Below are 13,830 nucleotides of genomic sequence, written 5' to 3'. Positions count from 1 at the left end.
CTCATCGTAAGGGAGATGCAGATCAAAAGCACAATGAGATACCACCTAACACCAGTCAGAATGGCAAAGATTAAAAATAAAAATTTTTAAATGCTGGTAGGGATGTGGTGAAAGGGGAACACTCCTACCTACATTGTTGGTGGGAATGTAAATTGGTCCAGCCACTGTGGAGAACGATACGGAGTTCCTCAAAGACCTACAAATAGAGCTACCATACTATCCAGCAATTCCACTCCTGGGTATCATCCAAAGGACAGGACAATGCTCAATCAGAAAAGCGCTTGCACAATTATATTATTGCAGCACTATTCACAATTGCTAAGACATGGAACCAACCCAAATGTCCACAAACGGATGAATGGATTGGAAAAGTGTGGTACATATACTCCATGGAATATTATTCAGCCATAAAAAACAATAAGGCCCTGGAATTTTATAGAAAGTGGATGAATATGGAAGATTTGTTGCTGAGTGAAGCAAGTTGGGCTATAAAAGAGAAAAAAAAGGAGAGAGACATTGTATGTGTCCACTTAACACAAATAGACTGTCTGCACTCTATGGTAGAGACTGAAAGACTGGAGGACATAAAAGCATTAAAAATTGTTATGGAAAATAGAGACAAAGTGGAAGGATAATGGGGAATGGAAGAGTATAGGAAAAGAAATTAGAGGGTGGGGAAATGGAGAGATAAGGTATTTGTGGGATAGAAACAGTTTGTTATCTGTTGATAAGGATGTGTATAGTGTCCTCAACTGGACTGAGATGTGTATCATTCTAGGTGAAATCTCTTTACAATATAAATGATGTATAGCAATTGAATGTATAAATAAACAACAACAATAATTAATTAAATAAAAATTTTAAAAAATTTTACAGTCAAAAACAACTTTTTTCATTGTTATGGGTAGCAATTTATATTGTTTTTTAATGAAGATAATAAATTTCTATTTTTTCAGAAAAATAAATTATCCATTATTTTCTCCAAAGTTACAAAGTGTTGGGCCCAATGCGAGAGAAAGGTACAAGAAGGAGCCATTTAAAGAAAACAGCCAAGAAGTTTCAGTTTGTTTGAAACATCTCATGTTTTACCTGTTTGGTTTTAATGATAAAACAGACATGTGACTTTTCCCATACAACTTCCTAATTTTTAAATGTTGGAAACTAATCTGATTAATCCAAGACAGGTTTGTAGGCATGAGCAGCCAATTTGTGACTTCAACATTAGACATTGATGACAATAAAGAAGAAGACAGACTCTAGGATATGAAAGAGGTAACAAAAGCAGGAGGACTATGCTCCAGCAATGGGATTGAACCATGGACATTGAGGGTAGCTGCTTTTTCATTTAGGCAGAAGGGAGAGATGCACAGAAGTGTCAGTGGGGCCTGGTGTATCCCAGCCAGCATGGGCAGCTTACTGAGACAATAATATTTTTATGACAAACTGCCCTTGACCTTTATCCAAGGACATTTAAGTCAGGGAGTTTCTATAAAACCCAACTGAACATTCATGTCATAGTGAAGGACAATAAACACACTAAGTAAAACATTGGGATGCTGATTCCTACACAGCTCTGATAAAATCAGAGCTGTTAGAAAACATCTTGAAAACAGCATTTCCTGCTGCCAGGCAACTTGAAAGAAATTAAATGAAAATAAATTATCTTTAAATATTTACAAGCATCAATGGATATCCTAGAACAATGTAATAAGAAAGTAGCTTTCCTGGGGTCATCAGGTGGCGTGGTGGTTAAGGTGCTGGACTCCCATATGGCCAACTACAGTTTGAGTCTCAGACCTAGAGGCTTGAAATTCATGCCAGGCATGTGTGTGTGCATGCCCAAAATCCCAGGAGGAAAGTGGAGAAAAAGGGATTGCAAGTGTGGCCATCCCCTATGGTGGATAGTTTCTCTCTCTCTCTTTTTGGCAAAAACAAAAACAAACAACAAAAAACTATCTTTCCTTATGCTGACTTGTAAAGGAAGTATACCTATGGATTAAGAACCCAGACAATAAAGAAGCAACAAGCAAAAAGAAAGAAAGTTAGGAAGGAAAGACATTGGATAAAACATGGTGCAACAAACAAGAAGAAAGTTAGGAAGAAAAGACATTGGATAAAACATGGTGACGTTTCAAAAGGTACTAAAATGGAGTAAAGTGAATTCAAGGCTTCAAGTAAAAAATTGACATTGTTCACTGAGGTCTTCAGTAACTTCCAGACAACCTAGCATAACAGAAAACAAACAGGTCAGAGTTTAAATCCATCTCTGCTACTGGAGCAAGTCTGCTACCTTGCAGACTCAGTCTCTTCACTGTCCTCCGTGTATGAAATATCCAGCATGGAGGCCAGCAAATGAGAACTCAATAAAGGTGATTTCTGTTGTCAGCCTAGACTTTCCTACAACTGTATGTTTTTATTTTTTACACGTGTGCCCATTCTCAGTAAATATTGACCTCTCTTCTCTATTTCAAATAATCAACACTCCATGTAAAAAGACTAGATGCTATGCAGTCTTGAACTTAGGATGGAAATACATATTTGATCAAGATCTATGTAAATTCCACCCAACACCAGAGTTGAATATGTCGCTTTGCTTTGAAAGTAAGTTGGCCTCTGTCTATATTTGTTTCTACAAGCAACAAAGCCTTCATTTATTGCTTTCAATCACCACTTTATAGTCAACCTTTCCCATTTTAAACTTTTTCTTCAAGAAGTAACAAGCCTTCTCATAATGAATGAAAAAGAAAGGCAGTTTATATAGCTTTTGTTTAATGCAAGAGAGATTAATGATTGATGTGAAATGACTCCCATAAAACATTTTTAATGTGTTAATAATATATCTTTATATATTTGGACTTTAGAGAAGGCTGCCTAATAATTTTGTAGGCAAAATGTGATTCAAATCTTTAGCCAAGACAATATTCAAGATAAATGGAAAGGATTGGACTTTGACTTAGTAATTTTCTCAAGAAAATTGAAAGCATCTCAAATATAGGATAGGAGGTACAAAAAAAGTTATTTTTAAAAAAATCTGGAGAATAAATGTGTGTGTTTGTTGTAGGAGGCATTACTTTTTTCCTGTGCATGGAGATTATATAGATGTCTTGTTAAAAATGCAGATTCTGGTCCAGCAGATTTGAGGTAGAGCAAAAAAATCTGCATTTCTAACAAGCTTTCAGGCCAATGTTGGTGGTTTAAGAACTAAATTTGGAGAAGCAAAGAGACCAGAACAATGGTTCTCAGCCTTGGTTCCACTAGTGACTCTGGGAGTTATTGGTTTGTTGAAAAAGTCATGACATATTTTTCTATGTTTTTGTATGCAAAAATGCATGACTTTTCTGACAATCCAATATAAACACAGTTATCAAGACCCCACGCAAAGCAGTTAGCATAATGGCTATGTCGCTGGACTCCCATGTAGTCGACCGCGGTTCACGTCCTGGACCCGGTGGCTTAAAACTCACGCCGGGCGCGTGTGCGTGCGTGCCCAAGATCCCGAGAGAAGAATGGAGGAGAAGGGATTGCGGCGTGACCATCCCCCCTGGGGGGTGATTTCTCGCTTTCTGTCTCTATGTCTCTCTCTGTCTGTCTGGCGAGCGCACGCACCCTACAGTGAAAATCTCTCCAAAAAAAAAAAAAAAAAAAAAGACCCCACGCAAGAAATTCCAATTTAAGTAGACTGGAGGGTGGCCTGTCTCTCAAAAGTATGTAAAAGCACCCTAGGTAAATCCAAAATGCAGTTTGGGTGATGAATTAGGGAACTAAGATAGGACTCAACTGGCAAACATTGCACTGTGAGCTCCTACAGGGCAGGCTCTGTGGCTGCCACATCTCTTCCTCCTGTGAGGCTTTAGATAGAAGTTGTTACAATTTACAGCATAGTTAGCAATGTCATCCATGTACTTAAAATAAAATACAACCCCTGTGAGGTAAACTGTCAGGCTCCCTTTACCACTTACATTGGGACCAACATTATTTGAGTAAGTGGCTCCCATTGACACAATCTAATTGGTCCAATGTGAGACTTTTTGGAGGCTTGTATCTTTGATCTCATTTAAGTGTCACATACAAAGACTCTTCAGAGGAAGATATAGGCTTCTGCATTCTCCAGATAAGGCTGAGGCCAAAGTAGATTAAATATTTGGGTGATTAGGGGCTAGTCTAAGGTCGTGTTTCCCAGAGGGAAGCTGCATTCTATCTTCACTTTGTACAACAAAAATAAATGCACTAAATGCTTTGTCAAAGTATTCAGATAAAAACTTATGATCCTGAGAATTTCATAGACAATGTGATTTTCAAAGAGCTCCAGGCTATAGTCCAGGTGCTATCCAAGATGAGTAGTCAAAGTTATGCTCTTGCCTTGTTCAATGGCTCACCAGTATATCCTCTTTGAGACGAGGCTCTCTACAGAGACCCTAGCTGTGAAGACAACTACTGTGTGACTATCATGGTTTCAACATATGTTTTTAAAAAAAGATAAATAAAATAAAAGAAACATGTTCAGAATAACATATTTGGCTGAAAAAGATATGCTAGATTCAGAGCATTCTTTGGACCAATTAAGGCTACTATTCCCCTGGTTAGGAATTAGTGATAGCGATACTTCACTGAATCACTTTTATATAGAAACCTTTCTTAGGTCTAAGACAACTCATCATATTACTATCTTTTAGCAACTGTCATGTAGGTTCTGGTGAACTTTTATAATATAGTTGAATTTCTATGTGAAAGACAATCATTTCTGTCATTTATTTTTATCTCCTTTCTATTATCTCTATGGAATAATCTATAAATACTCCAGTGGCCAGATTCTGCTGGGTAAAAAAGGATCTTGTGGTTACTGTCATGGCAAGGTTTATACTGTACATATCCCTAATCTGCCACATTGACGCATGTGCTGGGAAAATAGACCACTGCAAAAAAAAATTTCAATAGAGAGTTCAAATCCAGGATCCATTTCAAAGGCCATGTTTAACCAGTCATCCCTAGCACATGAGTGCAGATAGCAAATGCAACTTTGGGGCAACCTCAACTTGCATTCAGACTTCAGCAAATCTATTCCATATATTTCTGAGACTCCAGGAAAGGTTTTGATGTGTGTTCAAACATCCCAAAGGACACTAGTGCCCTGATAGGTACCATTTTCCTCTGACATTGAGCCAGTAATTATTGCTGGTCTGCAACATTAGCCATAGATGCCAGTTAATTTGCACAAGCAGAGCTGCTTGTCCCCCAGTGTGATCTATGAGTTCGCTCCTTATATAGAGTCCAAATTTGAGTACCAGTCACCATATATATTCATAATGTCTGCTCTCCTCCCACAAGATCTGAGACTCTTCTCCTAGAGCCTTTCTTATTTTATTTATTTCTTCCTTCCATGAGATAAAGACAAGGATCCTCAACATTTTTTTTTCTTTTTTTAGAGCTTTTGTCTTTGGGTGCATGCTCATAGCAGAGAGAGAGACAGAGACAGAGACAGTAAGAGGCAAAGTGAGAAATCACCCCCTCCCAAGAGGATGGCCATGCCACAATCCCTTCTCCTTCCAGGATCTTGGGGACACACGCATACATGCCTGATGTAAGTTTCAAGCCACCAGGTTGAGACTCGAACTGCAGTTGGCTATGTGGGAGTCTGGCAAAACAATTGTTTCGCCATCTGCTGGTCCCTCAACAGAGTCTTACATCATGACCTACCCAATTTTTTATAGTCAGCCAGGATCATAGGCACATTGAATATACATGTTGACTCAGGATCCAATATGGCTTCCAGCATAGCAGAGAATTGTGCTATCACTATACCACTGTATCTGGGCCAAGAACCTTTCTTATCATGAATTTCCTCCCAGAAGACTCCAAACAAATAATTGTCAGTTCAACCCAGCCTTGGTGGCACAGTCAATAGTATGCTGGACTGTGGTGTTGGAAACTACACAGCTGACCATGAGTTTATATCCAAGTTGACCTGAAAACACACCAGGTGTGTATATGCCTAAGATTCTGACAAACTGAGAAAAGGGGATTATAGTGTGAAGAGAACTTATTAAAGGTATCTCTCTCTTGTGTGCACACATGTTCCTTCTCTTGGATAAAATTAACTTTTGTAAAAAGAACTATATTGGAGGCATCTCTCTACTTGACTTCAAAATATATTACAGAGCCATAATAACCAAAATAACATGGTACTCACACAAAAAGGAAATACACAGATAAATAGAAAGAATAGAGAACCAGAAATAAATCCAACAACATTTAGTCAGCTTATTTTAGACAAAGGGCCAAGATAGTCCAATAGAGAAAAGATACTTTTTTCAGCAAAGGCGCTGAGAAAACTGAATATCCATCTGCATAAAAATGAAATAAACCCATCCCTTACCATTTACAAAAATTATTTAAAGACTTATACAAATTCAAAATGATTTGAAGACTCATACATAAAGCCCAAAATTATAAAACTAATGGGGAAAAACACAAGGGAAACACTTTAAGATATCATAGTGGTAAAGATTTCTTAAATAAGATCCCTAAAACAAGGACAAAAACATCAAAAATAGATACATGGGATTACATCAAAAAAGCTTCTGCACAGCCAAGGAAATAAGAAATAAAGAGACAACCCACAGACTAGGAAAAAATATTTGTAAACTATACTTCAAATAAAGGATTGACAACTAGAATGTATTAGGAACTGATACAGCTCACCAGGAAAAAATAATAATCTAGTCGAAATGAACAATTAATCTGAATAGATTACTCTCAAAAGAAGACATACATATGGCTGAAAAGCATATAAAAATGCCTAGCATCTCTTATCATAAGGGAAATGCAAATCAAAACCACAACAAGATATCACTTAAACCCAGTAAAATAGCTATAAATTTTTAAAAAGAAGAAAGTGCTGACAAGATTGCAGGGAAAAGGGTATCCTTGCACACTGTTGGTGAAAATGTAAATTGATGTAGCCACTGTGGAAAACCATATGGAGGTTCCTCTAAAATCTAAAATTAGAACTATCATATGATACAGTAATCTCACTATTGGGTATATACCCAAAAGTAGGAAATAGATTTATTGGAGAGACATCTGCACAGTCATGTTTATTGCTGCATTATGCACAATAGCTAAGACACAGAATCTACCTCAGTGCCACAACCAATGAATGGATCTGAAAAATGTAAAAACCTGTCATTGATGCAAAGTGGAAAAACCCAGAAGATATAACACTAAGTGAAATAAATTACATTATGAATGACAAATACTATATGTCTCTGTTTAACATATACCTAATTATACCTAATGTTCACAGTCTATAGTGGCTACTGAAGGTCTCTAAAGCACAGAAAGAGAGAGTAATGGTGGATACCAGAAACTACAAAAGAGTTCAGGAGAAATTTTTTCAGCGAACAACATATAAATAGGGGGAAGCCATGTACCACAGCAGAGTGAAAAATAAGGACAATTCAATACATACTTATGAAAAAAAAACTAGTAGAACTGTTATCAAAAGTGTACATCAAAAGGTAATGTTCAATGGTGAAGAATATGATAATGTATACATCCTTGATTTGATTAGTATGTGTTGCATGTGTGCTTAGAAAAACCATACTGTACCCACAAAACTGTACATCAAATATATGTAGACTAGAATCATAACAAATAAAATAAATGTTAGTTAAACTCTCCGACCAGTCCACCCAGCTATGTCCATGCCTTCTGGGCACAAACAGTAGGTACAACTATGACTGAGTCAAAGATTGGTAGAAGTAGAAAAATGTTCCACATTTATCCAAGGAAATACACAGAAATGTCATTTCTACTTAAGACCCCCTTTTCAAAGCCAACCAGCCCCAAATTTTCAGAACAATAGAAATCTACCATGTGGTGTTGTTATAAATGTTATTGGGATCAGAATCAACTTGCCAAATGGGAAAGCCCAAATCAAATTATTATTCAAGTAAACAAACTGAAAATGAAGGCATTCCCAGATGCTTTTGACAAGGGGCAAATGGACTACTAAATCAAACATTTCATAAATAAATTAGCAAAACACATTATGTAACACTAACATTAATGACATACACCAGATTGCCAAGGTTCTTAATCAAATCTTTTCAATCTAGGCCCTTATATTGTGAAAGGGTCGCTTCTTACAGACAGCTCGTAACACTAAGCAAGTCTCTCCGATGACATTTCTGCCATCACCAAATGTTTTCCTTCTGATCTGTCTCCAGGCCTGACATTTTTGCAAATTAAACTGGATTACATTATCCATGATGGCTTAAATTCAATTATCTAAATAACTAACCAGCCAGCTCTATGACTAAATTACCCACCTGCTACCCAAACTTTTTTTGGTTTGACAATATACTGATTTTATTCCTATGTTGAAAAATGAAAATAGATCTGGATTTCTCCTGGAAACAAAATCTAGCATTCTCCTTCCTTTTTTAAAATTACATATGGATGCATGTCCAGACCCTCATTGTATTGGGCTGTTGGGAAAGTCATGACACATTTTTGCATAGAAAACAGAAAAGTTTGTCATAACTTTTCTGACAACCCAATATAATATCCAGACAATACAAAAATGGTCAGAAACAAGGGGTAGATATTCCTCTTCATTTCTGTACCATTCTGATTCATTCATTCAGTCTGTTTTCTTGACTGGTTATTTAGGTTTTCAGTTTTACACAATCTCAAAAAATAAAAATGCCAGCATAGACATCTTGCCTTTGTGCACATCTCCAGGTTATGGTTTTATTTATGAAAATATTGTCATATTGCCTTTCCATGAAAGACTCCGTAGGTATATGTTTCCTCTAGTAGTGTATAAAAGCATAATTTCCCTTCACCCCCAGATGATCTTATATATCTTTTCATTTTTTCCAGTGATAGGTCAAAAGACTCATTATATCTGCTTTCATTTCTATGGTCATTAGAGACGAACATCTTTCGTGTTTATTGGCATCTTTTACTTAGGCTTTAAGTTGGTATAAAGAGTTATAACAGTTTGGAAGATAGAAACAAAAAGACTAAATATTGCCAAAATACATGTTGGTTAGAAAAATTTTAACTCATGGATAAAGTAAGTAGAGACTATTTTCTATCAAATACTGAATTAATGATAAAAGACATAAGAGAAATATGTATTTTAAGACCAGTTGAATTTTAAAAAGCAGAAGAGAAGCTCTTAGATTGGCAGGAAATTCTGAAAGGAAGGGCATTTAAAGATGATTGAAAATAGTTATGGAGACTGGATACAGTGTGGAAGGAAGGTAAGAAAGGGGAAGAGTGCAGGGGAGGTAATGAGGGAGAAAAAATCGAGAGATAAGACATTTGTGGGATACTGAAAGTTTATTACCTGTTGATGATGACGTGTATAGCATTCTCAGAAAAGATAAACTAAGGTTTAAAAAAAAAAAGATGAGGATAAAATTGAACTGATTGGCCTTTGCAATTACTACATTAGCTTTCTATTGCTATACCACAAACTTAGTAGTTTCAAGCAACACATATTTATTACCTTATAGTTTTGTAGGTCAGAAGTCCACCAAGGGTCTTATCAGGCTAAAATCAAGATATCAGTAGGCTGTCTTTCTGGAGTCTCTGGGGAAGAATTTACTTTCTGCTCATTTGGGTTGCTGGTAGAATTTAGTTCCTTGTGGTCGTAAGACTGAGGCCCCCATTTTCTTGCTAGCTATAAAGTGAGGTCATTCCAGGCTTCCAGCAACTGTTGTATTTCTTGGCTGATGTCTACTTGTGACATCTTCAAGCCAGCAATGATGAGTTGAGTTCTCATATCACATCTCTCTCATTTACCCTTTGCTGCGTTCTTTCTCTTTTAAGAGCTCATGTGATGAGAGTGGGTCCACCTGTGTAACTCATGCTACTCTCCCTAATTTATTGTCAGTTGATTAGCTAAATTAACCATTTGCAATCTTAATTCCTTTTTGCCCTGGAACATAAAATAGTCACAGATTCTAGGGATTGAGATATTTACACAGAGATGGTGGAGAGGTGGAGTGTTCTATTTACCACAGTTCACATACTGGGATGTTCATGGAAGTCAAAAGAATGGTATGCTGTGTTCTTTGTTGGCTTTCATCCCTGACTGCTCAATTGAAAACAAACAAATAACCCCCGATCCTCCTCAAGCTTTAAGAGATATTTTGGAAGTTTCCCAGATTTGGCTAATTACCACATGGAGACAGCAATCTCTTTCCTTTTTTCTTTTCTTTTCTTTTTTTTTTTTTTTTTTTTTGAGAGGTTTTCGCTATAGGGCACGTGCGCTCGCCAGACAGACAGAGAGAGACAGAAAGCGAGAAATCACCCCCCAGGGGGGATGGTCACACCGCAATCCCTTCTCCTCCATTCTCCTCTCGGGATCTTGGGCACACACGCACACGCGCCCAGCGTGAGTTTTAAGCCACCAGGTCCGGGACGCAAACCGCGGTCGACTACGTGGGAGTCCAGTGACATAGCCATTACACTAACTGCTGGTTCCCTCCTTTTTTCTTCATCTAGATCTCCTCCCCTAACTGCCACGCACTGGACAGCATTATGAATTTCACTGTGGTATGTTGATGTGCTAGACCATGGCCTGCTTCCAGAGAATGTAGAGAACAAAGACCCTCCCTCGATCTGTAGCATACTTCACTGCCTAGGTACTGGGCAGGTTAGCCTTCACCACTGGGTCTCCCTGTATCTCCTGCTTCTGATGAGTCTCAAGAGAAGCTGAGTGAAATATTGGGTTGTCACAAAAGTCATGTGTTTTTCTATGGAAATATGTGCCATGACTTTTCCAATAACCCAATACGAGGATCCCTTTACCTCTTCTCCTCTCTCCTCTGGTGGTGGGGGACCTGGAAATTCAAGAAAATTGACAGTGACAGATCTCAGCTCATCAGACATGTACAGAGGGGTCTAATTTTTACACAAAAATATACATACGCACATAAAAATATGTGTATAAATGTATGCATGTGTATGTACGCACACATATGAGAAATGGATACATACACACAATGAAAGGCACTCTTTGCCTTTTTCCCAAGGAGTTCAAAAGTGTTATTTTTGTTACATTATTATTTATTCTAAATGGGTCTTTGTAGGGGCACATATGAGACAATAGTCTCATTTATCAGATTACAATATTTGTACCTAAGAATAAGTGCCTTGGGGACCAGCAGGTGACATAGTGGTTAAGGTGCTGGACACTCCCACATGGCTGACCATGGTTCAAGTCCTGGACCTGGTAGCTTACTTTCTCACTTTCCCTCTGTGTGGGTGTGTTTCTCTCTCTCTCTGATCAAATTAAAATAAATGAATGAATAAATAAAATAAAAGGAACATAAATAAAGTTAAATAATTATTAAAAAGAAAAAAAGAATAAGTGTCTTTTTCTCCAGTTCATGACGACAACTACAGCCATCAACCTGGGTACAGGGGAGTCCTGACCAGAAGGGATCATCATTCTGTTGTACTCAAAATGCTTGTACTCTAAGGAGACAATAGACAGCACAGCAAGATTTAAACATAGATGAGATACCTTCATTTTAGATTCCTTAATGGAGCCAGCAAAAAGCCTTGGAAATAACAAAGCACCTAGGGCTACGGCTAACTTTTGCCATCCTAATGAACATCATTGTCCCCCTAATGGCATATGTTTCAAAACAGCAGAACTGTTGGTACTTTCAGTTTTTGGATGAGCCTTGAGATTTGATCATTTTAGGGGCTGATATGCTACAACAGTAAAAACAAGTTTCTCTGCAAGGCTGACCAAACAGAAAGGTTCCAGGTTTGTGTCCAGAGACCATCCTGAGTATGCTGAGTATGTACATCCCCATGATCTGGAGCTGGCTGGGGATGGATTGGTGTTAAGAGCTTGTTGAGGACGATGGCCCTCTGGCTCTTTCTCTTTCTCTCTCATTCATTGAAGAAGTAAATGAACTTTAAAAGAAATGTAAAGATTTGGACATCTTGATCAGAAGTCTACTTTGATCCCTATGATATTGTGTGCACTGAGATAGCTACGTAAGGTGATATTTTTGCACCAGAAATGTTTATCCAGCTCATTAAGGAGATAGGGTTAGTTTAATCAACTCAGAGTCCTGGGTAATTTAAGTATCATGTAGAATCATCCATGGGTCTTGCAAGTATAAATAATCCAATTCCTTATTTACCAGAAACAGAAAGTAAAATTCAGCATACAACAATGACTTGCTCAAGACTATGCACCTGGTTCTTGTCCAAGATGGATCACCAAACTCTCAATCACTCCACTCTCCATGCCATGCTGCATCTCTGTCACTCATAGATTCCATATGCAAAGAATGAAATGATCAGACTTCTAGTTAAAAATGATACATTTGCTTGGCTGTAATAATCATATATTATCTATATCTATATCTATCTATATCTACATCTATCTATATGAAACATCACTTTGTGCACCTTAAAGATACACAATTTTCATGGGGGAAAAATTCAACATGGAATATACTCTTTTAGATCCCCTCCACTAGAGCAATAGTAAGGAAGATAAAAATTCAACAGATAAAATATGTTAGAATCTTGAAAGCAGATAGGTCAGTGTTAATTAAATCTAGAAACCTGAGGACAAGGAGAACCTGAAATACATTGTAGAACTTCCCAAAGATTTGGGAATTTTTTATACTAAGCACCTTTGGAATGAGAAGTATTGGTAGAGCATAGAAAATAATTGATTGAAAGTTTACTTAAGAAGTGGTTAGAAGGCCAGTAGGTGGCATGGTGCTAAAGATGCTGGATTCCCACATGGCCAACTATGGTTTGAGTCCTGGACCTGGTGACTTGTTTTATCACTTTCTCTATCTCTTTTGTTTCTCTTTAGTGAGCACATTGTGCCCTATAGCAAATTTTAAACTGATAATAATAACAACAAAAAAATTAAATAATTATTTTTTAAAAAGAAAAATAAGAAGCAGTTAAAACCCAGATTTCTTCCATATGTTTATGCAGCAAAGCCAGTGACCCTTCCTTGCTGCAATCTAAGAATAGCAGCTAGTAAGTAAGAATTATGATTTTTATATGTGGAATACAATTTTGATTACATAACCAAGGGCTGCTGTGTTTAAAATATTAGGTTTTCAAAGACCATAATTAATAATATAAATAAGTATCTTTAAAAAGATTTACGAGGTAACAACTCTCAAATTAAATACAGACACATTAAATAGTGAAGACCAGAGCTACCCCTGCTATAGATCCATACTGGGCATGACATTAACAAAATTTCCAGGTCATCCCTTACTCTCCTGGTGACTTTGAGTTAGTCAAAAGGAGGTTACTTTGGTGGACCTGAATTAATCAGAAGAGCCTTATAAGAAGGTGAAGTATCCCAGACATTCTCCTGCTGGAGCAAGAGAAAGTGAAAAGCCATATGGTAAACTACATGGGGAGGCCATGTGACAAGGGACTGGAGCAGCCTCTAGGTGCTGAGAGTGGTCTTCAGTTGATATTTAGCAATAAGAGGGCCTCAGTCCTGCAAGCACAAAGAAGAGTTTACAAGGAAGTGAACTCTGCCATCAACCAGTGAGCTTGGAAGAGAACCTTAAACGTGAGGTCATAACAGTCCCAGACAATGCCTTGACTTCAGCTCAATAAAACTTGGAGCATAGAAACAAGTCAACCCATACACAGATCCTTGAGTCATAGAAACTGAGAAAATGAATTTATGCTGTTTTAAGTTACTAAGTTTGTGGTATTTTGTCATATAGCAATGGAAAAACCAATGTTTCAGGAAAGTAAGGCAAAAAAGTAGGCCATGGGCCAAGTACACTGCTACTTTAGAAA

This window comes from Tupaia chinensis, unplaced genomic scaffold (assembly GCF_000334495.1).
Source record: "Tupaia chinensis unplaced genomic scaffold, TupChi_1.0 Scaffold000101_1, whole genome shotgun sequence".
Taxonomy (NCBI): Eukaryota; Metazoa; Chordata; class Mammalia; order Scandentia; family Tupaiidae; genus Tupaia; species Tupaia belangeri.
This window is presented reverse-complemented; position numbering follows the sequence as displayed.